This window comes from Castor canadensis, chromosome 9, assembly GCF_047511655.1.
Source record: "Castor canadensis chromosome 9, mCasCan1.hap1v2, whole genome shotgun sequence".
Lineage (NCBI taxonomy): Eukaryota > Metazoa > Chordata > Mammalia > Rodentia > Castoridae > Castor > Castor canadensis.
The window spans coordinates 131808226-131815853 of NC_133394.1; positions in this window are offsets into that span (position 1 = coordinate 131808226).

Sequence of the window (7628 nt, forward strand, 5' to 3'; positions counted from 1 at the left end):
CCAGACCAGGGACAGAAAGAGCATACATGCACTAAGCTAAAAGTCCAATACACCCACAAAACAAAATTAAACCAAGGGAAAAACAGGTGACCGAAACCACCAATAACCTCTGAAAAACAAAGTTACACAGTACCAAGTACAGTGATGGGAAGAAGAAAAAGGGATGGAAACCATTCTCCCCCCTAAAAATAACTTAATACAGGATTCAAGGGGAAATGAAGAAAATGGATACCCAGTTCCAGACTCCAACAAAACATAGATAAATGACACAAAGGAACCCAATGATGCCCAAAAGAACAACCTCAAAGAAGAAATCCTCAAAGCAATCCCTGAGAATTTCATAGAGCTATTACTAGACATGGTCAACCAGAACATACAAGAGTCACTCAAGAAATTTCAAGACACGAAAAATAAAGAATATGAGAAGACACAGAAACAAATGAACTGATAGTAGGCCTAAATAAAAACCAAAGTGAAACAGAGAACACTATAAATACATGGACAAATGTATTTATACTTTATACATAGACAAATGAATTAAAGGTGAAAACTGACAATATTAAAGAGGAAGTGATCCATGATATGGAAAACCTCAAAAAAAGAATGAAACAGAAATACAAAACACAATGGAAGACATTCCAGCAGACTAGAAAAAGCAGAAGACAGAATCACAGAACTTGAAGATAAAATGGAAATTAAAGGAAAATCTGAAGAACTATTAGTCAGACAACTCAAGACCTGTGAAAGGAATATGCAAGAACTCACCAACTCCATCAAAAGACTGAACCTGAGAATTATGAGCATTGAAGGAGAAGTGCAAGCAGAAGGGATTCATAACATATTCAACAAAATAGTAACCAAAAATCTCCCAAATGTAGAGAAAGCTATGCCCATGCAGGGACAGGAAGCCTCCAGGACACCAAACAGACCAAAATAGAACTACACCATGACATATTATCATTAAAATAACATGCAAAGGAGTAGAGAAAGAATATTGAAGGCTGTAAGAAAGAATAAACAAATAACATACAAAGGTAAACCCATCAAAATCACAGCAGATTTCTCAATGGAAACCTTAAAAGCAAGAAGAGCATGGAGTGAGGCATTCCAGGCACAGATTGAAAATAACTTCAAACCTAGGATACTCTACCCAGCAAAACTATCATTCAAAATAGATGGAGCAATAAGTCTTCTATGATAATTGGAAATTAAAACAATATATGCCACCAAGCCACCAGTACAAAATATTCTTGAAGGAATTCTATACACAGAAAATTAAAGCAAAAAAACCATAAAAGGACAGAAGAAAGAAAAGGAATCAAAGAGTAACATTGATTCAGCTGCACACAATCAAATGCTGAAACAACAAAAACAACTAAATGACAGAACTAACCACATACTTATCACTATTGGCACTGAATGTTAGCAGACTTAACTCCCCCATCAAAAGACAACATTTGGCAAACTGGATTAAAAATGAAGATCCAACAATTTGTTGTTTATATGAGACCCATCTCATTGACAGAAACAAGCACTGGCTTAGGGTGAAAGGCTGGAAGAAGATCTACCAAGCCAATGGTCCCCAAAAACATGCAGGAATAGCACTACTTATCTCAGACAAAGTAGACTTCAAACTTACATATTGATCAAATGAGGTAAAAAAGGACATTCCATGCTAATAAAAGGGAAAATACACCAAAAGAAAATAACAATTATAAATCTATATGTATCCAACTTCAGTGTACCTAATTTCATCAAACATACTCTGAAGGGCCTAAAAGAATACATAAACGCCAACACAGTGATAGTGGGAGACTTTAATACTGTCCAACTATTAATAGATAGGTCATCCAAACATCGTATCAGTAACAAAATTCTAGAACTAAATCACACCATACATCAAATGGACCTAGCTGATGTCTTCAGAATATTTCATCCAACTTCTGCACAATATACATTCTTCTCAGCAGCCCATGAAACCTTCTCCAAAATTGATCATATTTTAAGGCAAAAAGCAAGACCCAGCAAATATATGAAAATGTAATAATCCCATGAATTCTGTCCAATTGCAATGCATTAACACTAGAATTCACCAACAAAAACAACAGTAAAAAACATGAAAACAATTGGAAGCTGAACAACACATTGCTCAATGGTCAATGGGTAATTAATTGATGAAATAATAATGGAAATTAAAAGGTTCCTGGAAGTTAATGAAAATGAAAACATGACCCACCAGAACCTATGGGACACAGCAAAGACAGTCCTAAGAGGAAAGTTTATGGCCATGAATGCATATATTAAAAGGACAGAAAGATCTCAAATCCATAACCTAATGCTACATCTCAAACTCCTAGAAAAATAAGAACAAGCAAATCCCAAAACAAGCAGGATGAAAGAAAGAATAAAAGTAGGGGCTGAAATTAATGAAATAGAAACCCCAAAAAACATAAAAAAACAACAAAACAGAAAGCTGGTTCTTTGAAAAAATAAACAAAATTGACAGATCCCTGGCAAATGTGACTAAAATGAGGAGAGAAAAAACCCAAAACAGTAAAATCAGAAATGCAAAAGGGGACATAATAAACACCACAAAAATCTAGGAAATCATCATAGACCACTTTGAGAACCTACATTCTAATAAATTTGAAAATCTTGAAGAAATGGACAAATTTCAAGAGACATATGACCATTCAAAATTGAACCAAGAGGATATTAACCACCTGAATATATTTTTAACACAAAATGAAATTGAAGCAGCAATAAAGAGTCTCCCAAAAAAGAAAAGTCCAGGACCTCTTGGATTCTTTGCTGAATTCTATCAGACATTTAAAGAAGAGTTAACATCAACTCTTTTTAAAATTTTCAATGAAATAGAAAGGGAAGGAACACTGCCTAACTCATTTAATGAAGCCATTATTACACTCATCCCAGAACCAGAAAAAAAAACACTTCCAAAAAGGAGAACTATATGCCAATCTCCTTAATGTACATCAGTGCAAAAATCCTCAATAAAATAATGGCAAACAGAATCCAACAACATATCTGAAAGATCATTCACAACAACCAAGTTGGATTCATCCCACGGATGCAGGGATGGTTTAACATACACAAATCTATGTAATACAGCACATTAATAGAAAGACAAAAACCACTTTATCATCTCAATAGGTGCGGGAAAAGCCTTTCATAAGACCCAACACCACTTTATGATAAAAGCTCTAAGAAAGCTAGAAATAGAAGGAATGGACCTCAACGTTGTGAAGGCTATGTATGACAAACCTATAGCCAACATCATACTTAATGGACAAAAACTGAAACCATTTCCCTAAAATCTGGAATGACACAAGGTTGCCCACTATCCCCACTCTTATTCAACATAATACTGGAATTCCTAGCAAGAGCAATAAGGCAAGAAGAAGAAATAAAAGGAATACAAATAGGTAAAGAAATTCTCAAAATGTCCTTATTTGCATACGACATGTTCCTATGTCTTAAAGACCCAAAAAACTATCCAAACATTCATAGACTCTGTAAACAGCAACAGCAAGCTGGCAGGATACTAAATCAACTTACAAAAATCATTAACTTTTCTATATACCAATAACAAACAAATTGAGACAGACTATATGGAAACAATTCCATTTACAATAGCCTCAAAAAAAAATCAAATGCCTGGGAGTAAACTTAACAAAGGATGTGAAAGACCTCTAAAAGGAGAACTACAAACCCCTGAAGAAACAGATCGAGGAAGACTACAGAAAGTGAAAGATCTCCCATGCTCATGGATTGGTAGAATCAACATAGTAAAAATGGCTACTACCAAAAGCAATTTACATGTTTAATTCAATTTTCATCAAAATCTCAATGACATTTATCACAGAGATAGAAAAATCTATCCTAAAGTTCATTTGGAAACACAAGAGACTATGAATAGCCAAGGCAATATTTAGCAAAAAGAGCAATGCTGGAGGTGTCACAATACCTGACTTCAAACTATATTACAAAGCAATGGCAATAAAAACAATATGGTACTGGCAAAACAACAGACAGGAAGACTAGTGGAACAGAATAGAGGACCTGGATATGAATCCACACAGCTATGCCCATCTTATTTTTGACAAAGACAGCCTCTTCAACAAATGTTGCTGGAAAAAGTGGTTATCTGTCTGCAAAAAACTACAACTAGATCCATGTTTATCACCCTGAACTAGTGTCAACTCAAAATGGATCGAGGACCTTAATATCAGACCCAAAACTCTGAAGTGAGTACAGGAAAGAGCAGGGAATACTCTAGAAGTAATAGGTATAGGCAAGTACTTCCTCAATTGAACACAACAGCTCAGCAACTAAGAGAAAGGATGGACAAATGGGACTACATAAAATTAAAAAGCTTCTGCACAACAAAAGAAATGGTCTCTAAACTGAACAGACCACCCACAGAGTGGGAGAAAGTATTTGCCAGCAATACATCAGACAAAGGACTGATAACCAGAATATACAGGGAGCTCAAAAAACTAAACTCTCCCAAAATCAATGAACCAATAAAGAAATGGGCAATTGAACTAAACAGAACTTTCTCAGAAGAAGAATTTCAAATGGCCAAAAAATACATGAAAAAATGCTCACCACCTCTGGCCATAAAGGAAATGCAAATCAAAACTACACTAAGATTCTACCTTACCCCTGTTAGAATAGCCATCATCAAAAAAAGCCACCATCATACACTGCTGGTGGGAATGCAAGCTAGTGCAACCACTCTGGAAAACAATATGGAGTCCTCTTAAAAATCTAAATGTAGATCTGCCATATGATCCAGCAATCCCACTCCTGGGGATATACCCAAAGGAATGCAACTCAGGTTACTCCAGAGGCACCTGCACATCCATGTTTATTGCAGCACTATTCACAATAGCCAAGTTATGGAAACAATGAAGATGCCCCACTACTGACTAATGGATTAAGAAAATCTGATATTTATGCACAGTGGAGTTTTACTCAGCCATGAAGAAGAATGAAATCTTGTCTTTCACAGGTAAATGGACGGAACTGGAGAGCATCATCCTGAGTGAGATTAGCCATGCTCAGAAGACCAAAAATCATATGTTCTCCCTCATATGTGGACTTTAGATCTAGGGTAAATACAGCAATGTTTTTGGACTTGGGTCACACACTAAGGGAAGAGTATATAAGGGAGGTATGTAGATAGGTAGGAAACCCAACACATGAAAGTATTTGATGTCCCCACTTCAGAGGAGCTCATCAGTAACCTTAAAATGACAGAGGTCAATATGGGAAAGTGACCAGGAAGTAGTGAAGAGCTCAGTTAGAGATGAATCAATGTGTGTTGTAACACATTTGTGAATGGAAGCAATGTTAGGAATCTCTCTCAACACCTATCCTTATCTCAACTAGCACAAGCACTTTGTCTTTCTTATTATTGCTTATGTCTACCTTTCAACAAAACTGGAGAAAAGGGCAGAAGAGGTTCTGCCTGGATGTGAGGGGGTTTGGGGGGAGAGGAAGGAGATGAGGTCAGGGGGCAGAAATGGCCCAAACAATGTATGCACATATGAATAAATGAATAAAAAAAACTTTAAAAAGACCTCATAAATATGGTCTGCTTAAATTATATTTAGGGAATATTTTAGTCCAAAAATTTCCATATATAGGTAATATAAACTGTGATTTATGTAAATTTAAACATGAAAAAATTACAATTTTTCTTTTCATTGTACATCAAACTATGTAACAGAATCCTTATTTTAAATAGTCTGAGTAGAAGTGCTTTGATTATATCATATTTAAGAATTAGCAATAGTGCAAAATTCATGTTTCATTCTTTCCTCAAATAGCATTTAATTTAACTTCTGCCATGTGCCTGGTACTGTGAAATATGCTAGTGTACATATTATTGAAAATACTGACTGTTTTAGGCAAATATTCTAAATTTTATGAATTACTAAGGCATTATTTTCTAAAAGAATGTGTTTCTAGAAAGACAAAAAGCCAAAAGCTTAGAATTCCACAAGTTTCTTTTAAGTAGTTCTTGAAAAGTTAAAGCTAATAAGCCCTTAGTAACGTTCTTCAAGTCTCTATGGATAGAAAACTACATTACATTGACACCTTAAAAGTGGTGTCCTGTTGACCATCCTTATTTCATCCACACAATTTATCGGATGAACAGGAATTACCAAATGTGCCTGTGTCAGTGGGCTTAAGGAGTTGAAGTTAATAATGAAATATTGACTCTCTCTCCGTCACATCCCCCCACCCTTTTCCCTCTCTCTCTCCCTTTCTTCCTCTCTCATTAATCCTTAACCCTGAAAGAGATTAACAACATACATATACAGAGATTATGTTCTGTTAAATTTCCAAAATGCTTCAGAACTTTCCTGGTGGTACACAAACTTGATAAATTTTAATGAGAAGTATTTGTTATGAAACTTACAAAGGATTTTATTTCCTTTGATTTTTTACTTAATTTGATTTCTCTCTTATTTCATAATAGCAAATATGTATGAAATATGATCAATGATTCTCTTTCATTTTAAGGCTGCATCAAATGCTTGTGTATACTGAGGGTGGGGAGGCTATGAGGTCTGTTGAAAAAAAACATATTTTCAATGCCAACCTGATGGTCCATTCCATGTCATAGCAGGCTCATTATTTTGTTTTCATTTGGCTGTATTATTATTTTTTAAATTATTGCCAGTATTTATACAATTAAGTAGTTGCTTTGTAGCTAGCTCTTAGTATATCATAAGACATTTAAGCAAATAAATTGTAAACAAATAAAGAACTATGTCTCTAGAACCATATTTTCAATTAAATGCTTTCTATCTAAAAGATCTACTGAACATATACTTTGTCAAATTTAGTGCTTGTCAATCAAGATTCAGTTAAACAGCATTTCTCCCTTTTCCCCTTCGAAATATAAATTCTCCCCCACCAAGAAATGAAGAAATCCTACAGAAAATTTGTATCACCTAAATTTCTTGTTAAAATGGACAATAATCTGATGGAATATGTGAATATAAAACAAACTATAAGAAAACAACCCATTTTATGATTTCAAATGTGTTTAAGTGTTTCCTTTATATGTTTTTAAATGATCACATCTTCAAATAATATTCAAAAAAAACATTTTCCCTTTTCTATGCTTGGAAAAATATATTTAATGTGAATATTATATTTAGTTAGAAATATTTTCACCAGAAGGAAAAATTTAACAAAATGAAAATGTAATTTTCTTGTGACCCAAAGACCTTTGAAGTACAGAATAAAATTTTTATTTTATTGTTTAAGTTGGGAACAGAGACTTGAGAGATTCTCAGGAAAGAAACATAAATTAGAGGAGTCAATTTTTTAGAAGCAGTGCCTTTGACAGATTCATGACAAGAAGTAAGAATAATTTTTGTTTTGAACAGTAGGTTGAAAGATTAATGATAAGAAATAGAAAAATCATTTCTATTGGGAGGTGCAGGGATGAGATTTGTGACTACAGAATTTTTTCTTCATTTTGGAAACTGAGAGTCTAAGAGGGTTTTTGTTTTTAAGATCATTTTAATTGTTCATAATTTTTCCTAAAAACTCCAGTTTGTTTTGCAGAACTAAAATCAAGTTTG